The sequence below is a fragment of the Odocoileus virginianus genome, chromosome 34, assembly GCF_023699985.2.
Source record: "Odocoileus virginianus isolate 20LAN1187 ecotype Illinois chromosome 34, Ovbor_1.2, whole genome shotgun sequence".
NCBI classification, from domain to species: Eukaryota; Metazoa; Chordata; class Mammalia; order Artiodactyla; family Cervidae; genus Odocoileus; species Odocoileus virginianus.
In genome coordinates, this window is record NC_069707.1 from 33,704,741 (window position 1) to 33,719,423 (window position 14,683).

General features: G+C 40.2%; 1 long non-coding RNA gene across 1 annotated transcript; it reads right to left on the reverse strand.

Annotated features, from left to right (window-relative positions):
- Nucleotides 1–855: 855 nt before the first annotated feature.
- On the reverse strand, nt 856–14,577 carry LOC139033038 (uncharacterized). Its single transcript, XR_011485662.1, has 2 exons — nt 14,490–14,577; nt 856–4,674 (listed from the first exon to the last, which is right to left on the reverse strand). It is a non-coding gene; the product is annotated as an uncharacterized lncRNA (long non-coding RNA).
- Nucleotides 14,578–14,683: the final 106 nt, after the last annotated feature.

Here is a 14,683-nt window from a genome sequence, read left to right on the forward strand (position 1 = left end):
TTGTACCCCAGGGTCGGGAAGATCCCCTGGAGGAGGGCACGGCAACCCACTCCAGTACTCTTGCCTGGAGAATCCCATGGACAGAGGAGCCTGGGGTCTACAGTTCATGGGATCGTACAGAGCTGGACACAACAGAAGCAGCTCAGACAGCACACAGTAGTAGTAATAGTGACAGTAATCACATGTGTGTGTTCAGTCGTGTTAATAGTAATCATAATACGTACCCTGCTGCTCCACACAAGGATCCCCACCTAGGGGAATACATGTAAATCCATGGCTAATTCATTTCAATGTATAACAAAAACTACTGTAATGATGTAAAGTAATTAGCCTCCAACTAATAAAAATAAATGGAAAAAAAAAAAAGAAAGGAAAAAAAAAAAAAGGATCCCCACCTAGAAAGGTAGCATCGATACAGTGCGTGCGGGAAAAGAAAGTGCTACAACTGTGTTTTCTTCTGGATGGGAATTCTCTTAATTACTACTAGAAACTGAGTCATCTCAAGTCAGTGTTTCTGTGCTTTATTAGCAAGTCATATTCTAGGTAATAGTTCTCAAGGGCCTGAAGGAAATGTGCCCCAAATATCTTTGTGAAATTCATTCTCCTTCCCTGTTGTTACACACGAATTTGGATGGGAAGAAATTGTAACTTGAAGGACACTCTGAGGTACCAGAAAACTCTCACCTGTAGGTGCAGGGCAATTCTTGACATAGGACCATAGGTCGCCTCAGTTTGAGGACAATTTGTCTTTGGAATCATGACAACATATCAGTTGCTATTATACTCTATTACTTTATCATGACTAATGCCTTGTTTACTGTTTAGCACATGATGCCTTAATAAATAGTTATCTCATTTCACCTACTTTAGAGAAGTTTATTTAAACATCTGTTAATGAATAGAGCTATGGGCTAATCTTGTAAGTGTTCAATAAATCAGTTATAATACTTATCATTTCAGCCAAATAAAAATCATAGAAATCAGATTACATAATTTTTTAAGAAAGGGCTCTAGTTTTATCCATCTCATTAGAATCAGTTCTAATGAGATGGATAAAACTGGAGCCCATTATACAGAGTGAAGTAAGCCAGAAAGATAAACACCAATACAGTATACTAACACATATATATGGAATTTAGAAAGATTGTAATGATAACCCTATATGCAAGACAGAAAAAGAGACACACATGTACAGAACAGAATTTTGGGCTCTATGGGAGAAGGCGAGGTGGGCTGATCTGAGAGAACAGCATCGAAACATGTATATTATCTAGGGTGAAACAGATCGCCAGCCCACGTTGGATGCATGAGACAAGTGCTCAGGGCTGGTGCACTGGGAAGACCCAGAGGGGTCGGATGGGGAGGGAGGTGGGAGGGGGATCAGGATGGGGAACACATGTACACCCATGGCTGATTCATGTCAGTGTATGGCAAAAACCACTACAATATTGTAATTAGCCTCCAACTAATAAAAATAAATGGAAAAAAAAAAAAGAAAGGGAAAAGGCCAGGTCATGATAATGAGGGCCAGTAAACTATCTCCCTGTTTTACTTTAGCTGCAATTGTTGTCATGTTTTTAAGTTCTACTCATTTAAAAGTTACACCAATTTTATTAATAAATGTTTTTATGACTGATGGTAATAGAAATGGGTGCCGTTTTTCTAACCATCAAGAAGGTAATATGTAACAAGATCTTAAAAATACATTGATATCATCTGACCAAAGAATCCTACACCTTAATTATATATCTTTATTTTATATTTTATATTTATATTTATTTTATTTTCATAGAAGTGTTCAGTGGTATCTGTGTGTAAAAATCAGCAACATATAATAAATGCATTAAAAACAAAATTCAGTAGAACCTAATTATTTTTATTAATAAAATTGATATAATAATTTTACTCATTTTAAAATTACATCAATTTTATTAATAAAAATAATTAGGTTTTACTGAATTTTATGTTTTTAATGCATATAAATTTCTGATTTTTACACATAGACACCACTGAACACTTCTAAGAAAATAGGAGAAAGACATATAGTCAGGAGTAGCATTCTTTTGTCAGATGATATAAATGTATTTTTAAGATCTTGTTACATATTACATTCTTGATCATTAGAAAAATAGCACCCATTTATATTACCATCAGCCATAAAAGCATTTACCCTTTTCCTTGAAGCCCTGCCAACATTGAGGTAAATCATTTTTATGTCTCTAAGAACTGATGAACAGCAAACTTCCAGAACCATTAATTTGCACACGACACCTTCAAATTTCTAAGACCGTTATCTTGCGAGAATTAAGATCTCGTAATAAAGGATTTTGCCTGAGAAGAATTCAAGTTATTTACACAATCATATTACTCTGACCATTTCCGTATTCAGCTTTCTTTAAAAGAAACCGGTTGCAAAAATCCTAGATGCTACATTGTTTATTAACCTAGGGTTTTAGTCTTTTCACATGAACCATTTACTGGCCATGTTGTCCTGATTTGAAGCTATTAAAGTATCTTCAAAATTAATACCAAAATATTTTAAAAGAGTTTGTAAAGCTGTGGACAAAGTAATGTGGTTTAATATCATCTTAAAAAAGAAAAGGTTTTCTGAAAATAGGACAGTAAATGAAAAGCTTTTCAATGCAAAATTACAGAAATTATAAATGAAAGACAGCAAACATCATTTTAACATACACAGCTACACTCACAAGAAAGTGGGGGGAGTCTCCAGAGGACAAAAAGGAAAGAAAGAAAACTGAATAAAAAAAGAATGTCTTTCAAAGAGAGGTTTGTGAATCCTGATGAACCAGAGGCTTGGAAATTAACTGAGCATAAATCCATGCTGAAATGGCATGTAGGGAATTGAGCCTACAAAAAGATAGGCAGTTAGAAATTATTTACACATATGGAAAAGGTAAGCTAAAAGTTATCTGTCCCTAACATAGGAAGGTGAGAAGGAAAACTTTTAGTCTCAGCCAAGGCTTTTGTTGAAAAACGTTAATAATTTGTTGTAAATTTATGATCATAGACCTGATCGCACAATTTTGAAGTTTGAATTGACAATATCATTGTAAGTCTGTGAGCTACATACCAATAACTCAACATAAATATGGACCTAGACTAGTTACAATCCTAGGATACCTTAAATCAAATTACATAGGAGTACCACACATAAATCCTGGGAAGATAATCTCACATTCTAAAGTTCTAAGACACACATGGAAAAAAATTACCATGAAAAAGATCAGAAGAGAAAAAAGGTATGACTGGACCCCACCTCCAAGAACAAGATTATCAGACACGACAATAAAATAAACACGTTAAATAATTAAAGTATATAAACTAAACAAACAAGAACATGAGAAAGATACGTTACTATGAAAATTGCCAAGCAAATTTTCAAAAGAAAAAAGAAACTTGTAGAAAAGAAATACAACCACTAGAATTTAAGTTACTGAATATAGCGGTTGGTGGTTTAGTTGCTAAGTTGTGTCTGACTCTTTGCGACCCCACGGACTGTAGCCTGTCAGGCTCTTCTATCCATGGGGATTCTCCAGGCAAGAATACTGGAGTAGGCTGCCATTTCCTTCTCCAAAAGAAATAGAGTCACTAGAATTTAACAATTATTGAATATGTTAAGATTATATGAATATAGAAAGAGTGTTAATGAATTGGTAGATTTTACTGAGTAAACTATGGGTAATATGATAAAAAAAATAAATAATGTGAAAAAGAAATGAACAGACATGCAGGATACAGTGAGAAGGTTCAACATATGTGTAACTGGTACACCATGAGAAGACATTACTGAGAACATAAGAGAGGCAAATTTTGCAAATGATATGAACATAGAAGAGGGCTTCCCAGGTGGCACCAGTGGTAAAGAACCAGCCTTCCAATGCAAGAGACACATAAGACGTGGGTTCGATCCCTCGGTCAGGAAGAGCCCCTGGAGAAGGAAATGGTAACTTCAGTAATCTTGCCTGGAGAATCCCATGGACAGAAGATCCTGGTGGGCTACAGTCCATGGGGTCGTAAAGACATGACTGAAGAAACTGAGCATGCATGCATAAACACAGAACTCTCCAGAATTTAATAAAGTTAGGAGTCTAAGATAGAAAGTCAAAACAAGTAAGTCTGGAGGATAGCAAAGCTACATGCTTAGACTACTGAATCTCAGAAATAAAAAGGAGATATTAAGCAATGAGTCACAAAAAAGTACAGACTTATAAGTAGCATTTGTTGCTGTTGTTCAGTCGCTCAGTTGTGTCTGACTCTTTGAGACCCCATGGACTGCAGCACGCCAGGTTTCCCCGTACTTCACCATCCCCAGAAGTTTGCTCAAATTCATGACCACTGAGTTGGTGATGCCATCCAAGCATCTCATCTTCTGTTGCCCCATTCTCCTCCTGCCCTCGGTCTCTCCTAGCATCGTGATCTTTTCCGGTGAGGTGGCTCTTCACATCAGGTGGCCAAAGGATTGGAGCTTCAGTTTCAGCATCAGTCCTTCCAATGAATACTCAGGGTTGATTTCCTTTAGGATTGATTGGTTTGCTCTCTTTGCTGTCCAAGGGACTTTCAAGAGTCTTCTCCAACACCACAGTTCAGAAGCATCAATTCTTCAGTGCTCAGCCTTCTTTATGGTCCAACTCTCACCATAAATAGCATCAATACCTGCAAGAAGACAATAAAATAATGTAGTTATAATATTCATAAGAAAATAACTGAGAATCTAGATATTATATCCAGATAAGCTATCATTCAAATATGAGGCCAATTTAAAGGGTTATTAGGATAATAATGAGTCAATTTAGTTAAATGTTGCTGAATGAACTATTAAGGGAAGTATCACTATTTCAGGGAGAAGAGTAATTGCAGAAAGGAAAGACAGGTAAGAAGAAAAAAAAATGTTTTACATATTGGTAAATCTTAAAAAAGTTGAATATAAAAAAGAATAAGAAATATGATGACCAATTCATAGCTATAAACCAAGGTGATATGAAAATACCGGGCAATATTAGCATGTAAGATAGGTGGATTGTTGTAGTTAGACCATTCTTCAGAAGGAGGAAAGAATAAGTTTTTAGAGTATTTTTAATATTTACTTTTAACTTACACAAGAAGTTCATTCTACTTACTGACAAATACATGGAGTCAAACTGCCAACAAGGTGGAACTGAAGAGTTGCATTACTCAGAAAATTGCACCCTGCCCCTCCTTTATAGTCAGGCCTTTCCCCGTAACCACTGGCAACCACTGCTCTGCTCACCATCTCTGTAGCTTTGCCTCTTACAGACTGCCATATAGATGGAATCACAGAGAACGCACCCTATTTTATATGTAACATATAAAACTGAGATTCATCCACATTGTGGCATACATCACTATTCCAGTCTTTTATTCCTAAGTAGTAGTTTTGATAATTCCAACATCTGGTTTATTCAGGGTTGGCATCTGTTGATTAGCTTTTCCTTTAAGTTGTGGTCATATTTTTCTGGCAATTTTTTGTAAATTCAAATGTACCATGGGCATTTTGAATACTATGCTGTGAGACTCTGGATCCTGTTAAAGCCCCATGGAGAATGTTGACTGACGTTAGCAATCAGTCAACATTCAGACTGAAAGTTCCATCTTGCAACCTGTGGGCTGTGGTTCCACTGTCAGCTCAGTTTTCAAAGCTTTGCTATGCTGTGTGTGTCTGCCCCACACGTGCACCCTTTCTGTGCCAGTCTGGGAACTGGGTACTGTTTTATATCATAATTCAGTTCCCAAAGCCTCTGCTGTGCTTCTTTTTGTCTGTTCTGTACATGCACAGGTCAGGTGTAAGCTTGATTTGCATCTGGTCACACATAAAATTAAGGAGTCCTCTTCTCCAGATCCCTCAGTTCAGGGATTTCTCCCAGGTTCTCAGGTTAAGGTCCTCTTCTCTCAGTCCCTCTCACCAGAAAAGATGGTTCTACCAGGCTCTACTGTGACCATCACACATTTATTTTTTCATCCTTCAATCTACTCTTGGAATTAAACGTATTTCCTAATATTGGCCTCTGTTAAATTCAACATGTTAATATTTTCTTTAGGATTTTTTCATTAATATTTTCTCTCTCAATATGTGCACACAAATTGCTGTGGATTGAAATTGCACCCCCCAAATTCATATGTTTAAGCACCAAACTCTCAATTTGATGGCATTTGAAGATGAAGCCTTTGGAAAGTAATTAGGTTTAGAGGAGGTCATGAGGGTGGAGCCCTCATGATGAGATTAGTGTCCTTATAAGAAGAGACACCAGAGAACTTGCTCCCTTTAAGGTGTGAGAACACAGTGAGAAGGGGGCTATCTGCAAACTAGGGAGAGAGCCCTCACCGAGACCTGATCCTGTTGGCAGCCGGGTCTCTGCCTTCCAGCCTCCTGTTGGTTAGGCCGTTCTGTCTGATATTTTGGTATGGCAGCTTGAGCTGACTAATGTACACATCCTATTGGTTCTGTTTTCCTGGAGAACCTTGACTGATACAGATGTCTTCCTTTTTCTCTATCTTGGAAACAATTTAAATTACATTGACATTCTCGGTGCTAGGAAAATTTGAAAAAAGTAATCCACAAAACAACTTTTTATTTGAGGTTTCTCTGATTACTTCCTGTGTTTCTTACGAGGCTGCTCATCTGTCTAGGTTTTACATCTCTTCTGGGGTCAATTATTTTTAAATTTCTGTAAGATCATCTATTTTACTCAGTTTTCCAAATTTGTTTGCATAGTACTGTAAAATGTACATGCATGCAAGCTCAGTTGTGTCTGGCTCTTTGCAACACCACGGGCTTGTAGCCCACCAGGCTCCTGAGTGAGTGAAAGTGAGTGAAATCGCTCAGTCATGTCCGACTCTTTGCGACCCCGTGGACTGTAGGCCACCAGGCTCCTCTGTCCGTGGGATTTCCCAGGCAAGAATACTGGAGTGGGTTGCCGTTTCCTCCTCCAGGGGATCTTCCCGACCCAGGGATCGAACCCAAGTCTCCCGCATTGCAGGCAGGCTCCTATATACACAGAATTTTCCAGGCAACAATACTGGAGTGGGTTGCCGTTTCCTCCTCCAGGGAAGTTTCCTGATCCAGGGATCTAACCCACGATATGTACTGTATTGTAAAACATTGTCATATAATATCTTATGCTTTCTTTTCAATTGTGGTTATTCCGGTCAGTACTTTACTTTTCAGTGAGTGCATCACAGCTTGATTTCAACTTGCATCTCTGCTCCTGCTCTTCATATTTCTGGTTCATCCCAGATGACATTTTCAAGCATTAATGATGTTACTGTCCTTCCTCCAAGGCCATTGGTATTCTTTTTGCTGTTGCTTAATAATTTCTGCCTTTTCACTTAAGTGTTGTACCTCTACTCCTACCCCGCGACGTTTCTCCAGAAATTTCCTTTGCTTCATTTTCCTCTCCCCATTTTTTCATGTGTTTGCTTGTTTCCTGGCACATTAGCTACCAATTTGTTTATTAAAGGTGAATGATCATCTTTTTAGCAGCCTATATATCAATTTAGTAAAACAAGGTAACCGAAACTGTGAGGGCTGACATTGATCCTCTATCTAAGCACTTAACATATTCAGAATAGTAAACACTACTTTATAGCTAATATTAATCAATGTTATTATTACAGAACATTCGACATATTCCTAAATAAAAGGTACTTAAAACTGAGTAAACATTTTAATTATCTCAGAATAGAGTATCTTAGTATAGCAGAGACGGCTAAGTTTCAGTATCTATTCTTCCTTGTTTTTGATAGTAAAAGCCCCTTCTAGTTAGCGGCCACATTTCCCACTTTACTTTGCAGAAAGTTGTGACTACAGGACTATGTTCCAGCCAATGGATCCTAGTACAAGCACCTCAACACCATTTCCGTCAGAGGGGATTACCCGCTGCTTTCACTCTCTTCTCTGTGGGCTGGAACTGGGAGTGCTGCTCAAGGCACCTAGCATCAGGTGTCTTTGCCGAAATTTTAAACCATGGCTGCTCCAGGAAAATAAAGATGTCCTTGCTTTGCCACTGGATTTGATAAAAACAGTCACTTTGGACAGATGATTCATACCTTTGGACAAACTCATGGCCAAAACTGCTTTTCTTCTTCTTGTCTCTGACCAATGCGAATTTAGCCCAATGAGAATTTGGGCTAAATTTGTGCCAGTGAGCTGTCTTCTACTGTGGGGCAAGATGACATCCCAAGTAATGCCCAAACAACAAGCAAGTGGAAACCTGAGCCCCTTCCCAAGACTTTATGAAGCAGAACCCACTGCATAGGTGTAGCATAAGAAACTGATTTCTATCTTTTTGGGGGTCTCACTGTTGTAGTAGCTAAATCTATGTTTTAACTATACTTCGATTTCTATCCTACACAAAGCATTGACTTGATACTTGATATCAGCTAAATAAATTCATCTCTTTATTCAACTCCCAAACTCATTCAGTGCAGATATCTTTGGCATGAGATGAAATTCAGTCTTTAAATCAGAATGTCACAAGAAGAACTTGACACTTCTTGTCATCAAGAAGTGGATCTTGTTGATGCACACTGAAGTACACAACTTCTGTTATATATGAGTCGTTCTTATTTTTCCTATTTTACTAAAATCTGTGAAATGGGCACCTTTCAACCTACTAGTATATTTGCTTTTTTCCCCTCAATATATTTTGGAGTAGGATATTCTTCCTCTCAAAAGAAGGGGGATTTTTTTTTTTTAATCCTAGTGATTCATGGAGGATTTTGTCTGTCAATCTCAAGCAAAATTTCAAGGAACTAAAATAAGCTCATTTTTAGAAAACAGTGACTCTACAGATATCCATTGTGTCAACTGCCACTAAGGCAATTTTCATTCTCTGTGTAAATGATGACAGTAACAGAAATAACTCCCTTCATGCCAACTAAACTTGGGCACACCTAGGGCTTGTCAGACCAAGTGAGCCTTTCAGCGCAGGATGCAATATTTACATAATGTAGTACCACATTTTGATAAATGTTTACTAAATACATAACATGTGCCAAAGTCTATGCCATGCATAAAATATATTTTCCTTACCTTTGAAACCCTGGCATATCAGCTGCTAGTGGAAGAGACAAATGAGTAGAGATAATTTTAATATAAAGTAGTGATTTTGACAAAAGCACAGTGCCAGTCAGTTATTAATTTATTGATTCTCAACTCCAAATCCACTGTTCTTTGCCTGCTTGTGATACTGAAATATTTCTTTCCAGATGGCATGACATTAAAGCTGGTCAACAGAGGGCGCTGGAGGGACACTGCAGGAGGTGGGGCTGCCTCATCCTGCTTCCTGGGGCACTCCAGCCTGCCTTCTCCTGCAATGTTGGGCTAACATGCAGGACATCCAGTGGAGCTCACCTCCAGTGACTTCCAGCAGCACTCCTGTAGAAGTCTTTTCAGCCCCAAGAGCATTTCCAGCAGTAACTGCAGCAGTTCCTCCCAAAGCAGTTTGTAGGTGAGTTCTGGAGTCATCCTAGCTTGGTTTACTGGCAGCTTATCACCTCCAGGCAGCAACTTCTGGAGTGTTCTATAGTCTCTGCAGCTACATACACATCTGCAAGTTCATTGGCACATCCTCACGGCTGAATTCAGCTGGGTTCTGTGGGTGCCCAGAGCTCAATACCTCTCGCAGGTGACTTCCTGGCAATTTTCTGGTAAGTCCAGCCAGTATCCAACTAGCTGCCCAGCCAGTTCAACAGCAGCTTCCCCAGGTAGCCGCCCAGCAGGGTACCCCAGCCAGCAGTGTCCTACCAGCTAGCCTGAGCCTGCTAGCATCACTGCAGAAGCCTTTTAGCTCGGGAGTCCCAGCCCCGACTGTTCATGACCTTGGCTTGCTGAGGATGGACCAGTTCTGGCCTGGGCACTCGGGAAACCTCTCCATTATCCAGTGGGCAGCAACTACCTCACAGAGAAATGAGTCACAGTCTTGGGAAGAGTCTCCCTTGGATACTTCTTCAGCCTCCGGGTATTCTTTAGAGCTCTTTTGATCCCTTTTCACTAGTTTTCTCTGAAAACAGTGAATAATTCTTCATATTAAGCTTTCCCTTTTCAAATTACTCTGGGGTTTCCGTCTCCTTGCCAGGCTCTAACTTATAAACACTATTATTATATCTTACCCATAATTATTGACTCTAAATTAACAATGATACATAACAATTCTTGCTGATACTGAGTAAATTCCTTCTTTCCTGGAGAAATATCTGGGAGTCTGTTTGTTTTAGGTCAACACATCTCTCCTAAAAATGAATGTTGAGGAAATCATGTATCATGCAAGATAAAATTATTTTCCCAGTCAAGAATTGAAGTGCATTATAAATTTAACTCAAAAGTTTGATAATTCACTGTCTGTGGGCCTTACTTTTGAGGAAAATGGAGTGTTAAACAGCCAATGCTCAACTTTATCGCCTGACACTGGACTCCGAAGTTATCAAATAGAACTGCTGTGTGGAAACACACAGGCCCATAGGAGTGAGACTAAGTTAATTCTTTTAAAAATTATTAAAAATTTAAAAAAATATGAATCATGGAATAGCATTTTACATCTTCCAAGAGCAAGTTCTCATGGAATTGAGGAGGGCATTATCCTCATTATTTTATAAGGAGTTCATTGCTGTTTAGTTGCTAAGTGTCTCTTTTGTGATCAGATGGACTGCAGCCCGTCAGGCGCCTCTGTCCATGGGATTTCTCCTGCAAGAATACTGGAGTGGGTTGCCATTTCCATATCCAGGGGATCTTCCTGACCTCAACCCAGGGATCAAACCCACATCTCCTGCGGGGGGATTCTTTACCATTAAGACACTGGGGAAGCCTGAGCTACCTGGGTAAGGAGTTACTAACACAAAAGTTTGAGGTCACACATTGTACAATTCTGCTCAGTAACATGACAAATCTCCACACGGACCCTACGACAAGAAACACAACAGTGAAACACAAAGATGGGGCCAATTCCTGCCTTTAAGGAGTTTATCATTCAGTAAGGAAGAGACTTTTGTATATGGCATGGGCTTCCTTGCGGGCTCAGACAGTAAAGGATCCACCTGCAATGCAGGAGACCAGGGTTCAATCCCTAGGTTGGCAAGATCCCCTGGGAGGGCATAGCAACCCACTCCAGTATTCTTCCCTGGAGAATCTCATGGGGTAGCATGTGTCTGACACACAACTGAGTGACTAACCACAGCACAAGTATATGCCAAACAGAACTAAGGAGAAAGAGCAGGAGGAAGGCAGAGTGGACTGCGGGAAAGCAAAGGACATGGTCAGAGCAAGCAGTCAGCTCAGCCAGAATGTAAAATGCATGGCTGAGTGTGATGGAAAGTACTCACGTGCTATGCTAAGACACCGAGTTAATTCTTAATCATTTTAACATTTTCAATAAGAAACTGAAACAAGCTTATTTCAGGAGGCTTTTGACCGCAAGGAAACCCAATTTAAAGTGACTTTAGGGACTTCTCTGGTGTTCAGCAGTTAAGACACAGTACTTTCATTGCAGGAGGAAGGATTCGATTCCTAGTCGGGGAGCTAAGATCTCACATGTCACATGTGGCAAAAAAAATATTGTAAAAAAGAACTAAAATTAATTTTTTTAAATAATCAAAAACAATAAAGTGACTTTAAACATATTTCACTAGCTCACATTCCAATAGGAGAGGTTAAGGCAGGCATTGGGTAAACAGGTCAGTTCAATGATACTCACTAAAGACACACGTTTTCCATCTCCACTCTTCACTTTGTACAGTGTTGCCTTCTTTACAACTCTGAGCTTCTCAAGGTGGAATCCTTCTGCTTCCTTTTGGGCTCCTCCATCTTAGCAAGGCTCAGGGTTCTGGAGGAGTGGCTGCAGTCTCCACTGGTGAAGCTCTGATGAACTCTGACACTTGACCACATAGACTTCAAACCTGATTCCACCTATAGCTCTATTTCTTGAGCTCTCAGAGCCTTGGTTTCATCATCAGAGATGATAATATTCTATCCATATCCATGACCAATTATTGTTTGTGCCTGTTTTCTTTTGTTCCTCGGCAAACATATTATTATACACTGTAAGTTCAAAATATAAAATTGTAGTAAGTACTATTAAAAGATGCTTCATGTGACAACGCAATGCGATTTTTGTAAAGAATTTAGCTGTGCCTGGAAGAGCATAAAGTGCCAAAGAAACTATGGCTATGATTTTGTCAACAAAACAAATTCTTGGCTCAGGTGATTTGGATATCCCAGATAACCTCTGAGAACCAGCTTTACTGAAATTAATGAATAGCAAAAACTTGTAGGAGATGAATGAGGATGATGGTATAAGGAATCTTTGCTATGAAATAAAATGAGTGGGTCCAGAGGGCTCATGGTTAGAGAATAATTGCTTCCTCTTCTGTTTCTATTTGGGATCAAGAAGCAGGGATTTGTTGTTGTTCAGTCGCTCAGTCGTGTCTGACTCTTTGCAACCCCGTGGACTGCAGCACACCAGGCTTCCCTGTCCTTCACCATCTCCTGGAGTTTGCTCAAACTCACATCCACTGAGTCAGTGATGCCATCCAACCATCTCATCCTCTGTTGCCTCCTTCTCCTCCTGCCCTCAATCTTTCCCAGCACCAGGGTCTTTCCAGTGAGTTGACTCTCCGCATCAGGTGGCCAAAGCAGGGATTAAATAAACAGCCCTACCCTGATTATTTGTATGTATCAGGTCTGCACAAAAAGTTCTATGTCTTCCCTCCCAGTTATGAAATATTTGATTTGGTTATACTGAAATTTTAATTTATCCAACTAGAATCACTTCTCCTAGAAAATGTCCCTAAATTAACTCCACCAATTTTCTAATTGGTCACCACAATTAGGACTCCCACCTGTGCCTTAATCTAAACTGAAAACAAGTGAAGACCAGTAATTGTGGAGACTGTATAGATGACTGTATAGATGGAAACAGCCAGTGTTGTCCCTAATCTTAAGGAATTCACAGCTGGTAGGGCCTGATTCAGTTAAAGACAATCCAGAAAGTGTGAGATAAAAATATGCTTTGCAGAGGTGGGAGTGGGGGAAGCTGAGGGTGAGGCATGAGGGGGCTGAGCGTGGGGTCAGGGGTTGGAGGGGTGAGAGAGTTGGAGGTTTGGAGTGAGGGGGTCGAAGGGGTGAGGGGGTAGGGCTCTAGAGTCCAACAGCACCTGATTCGTAAAGGGAGTGTGAAAAGTAGTCAGAGAATGGGGGACTAGGAAAAGAGAAGGAGAGAGAGAGGGGGAGAAGAAGAGAGACAGAGGTGGGAGGGGAGAGAAAGAATTTCCCTGGCCTAAGGGATTGGATCAATAGGTCAAGGCTGCACCAAGGATTCAAGAAACATCTGACCCCCAGCTCAGCCCTATTTCCTGTCCAGACTTTCAGGTTATAGCTCCACTTTAGCCAGGAAATCCTCTGGGGTTCACCCTCCGCCCTCCACTGGCTAGTCTACTAGCCAGAACTGACTGACTAGTAGTTTTTCAAAACTAAATAATGGTGTGATCTGCAAATATGGAGAGTCAATGTCCCTGATATCAATAGTAGTAGAGAGAATGTGCTCTGGATTTGACTCCTCTTGGCCTGAAAGAGAGGAAAATAGAACACCCAGCAACACAAAAGGAAAATCCTAGTTAAAAGCCAATTTGCTTATGCATTTGGACACTTATGACAAAAATTAATGTCATTGGGCCAAAAAACCAAAGCTGAGGTCGAGTTAGAATAAAATTCACACCAAATTCAAGAACTTCAGCCTTCATGAAAGTGCCATTGCCAGGTTAACTAACAAACCCACAGTTCATTGTCACACACATGCATTTATGAGCATTTGCCATTCACCAAGCCCAGGTAAAAGGATTCACACCAATAAGCAACATTCCCTGCTTTCACTGAGCTTGCCACCTGAAAGACTGAAATTTCAAAATGTTATTATAATACGAGTTAACATTTAAATTTTAAAATTGCACATTTATAAAAGCCTTGTTTTTAAAGTAATTATCTGTAGGCAGATTTCACTTGTGTAGAGATCAATTAATTCATAGCACAGCTGTCTAGATTTTCAAACATAGGCAATTCCACACCTAATCCTTGAGATAATCAGTGATTTGCTAGGATTAAAACTCCTTCAGTCCCCAGACCACGTACTTGACCCCAGAGGCAACCTAATGGTGCAGAAGAGGGATAAAGACTAAACATCACTGATAGCATCCAAACATCTCCATCAACGTACCCATCAAAAATATGTGCTAAGTGCAGTGCAATGTGTTCTTCTGCCCACCCCCAAGCCCCCTCCCTCCTACGTCCCATACCCCAACCCACCTCCCTTCCCCCACCCCCCTCACTCTGGATTTGACTCCTGTTGGCAAAGAACATCTTAGGAGGCCCTCCTCCCTTCCTCCCTTCTTTCTTTCTTTCTTTCAAAGGAGGATGGGGAGGAGTTCATCTCCCTATTCGAGAAATTACCTCCACTAAATCTCACCTTTGGCCCACCTCTTGGTTCTCAGATCAGGCAAAAAAGTCACCGCGTGCAAGACCCTCGTCGGAGCCGAGCACGCTCCACAGCTGGGGCCGCTCCGCCCTGGCAGCCGGCTTTGGCTCGCAGGGAGCTCGGAGAGGCGAGGGGCTCGTGCGGCAGCTTATCCTGGTTCATGGAAAGCTGACCTTCCCTGCCCC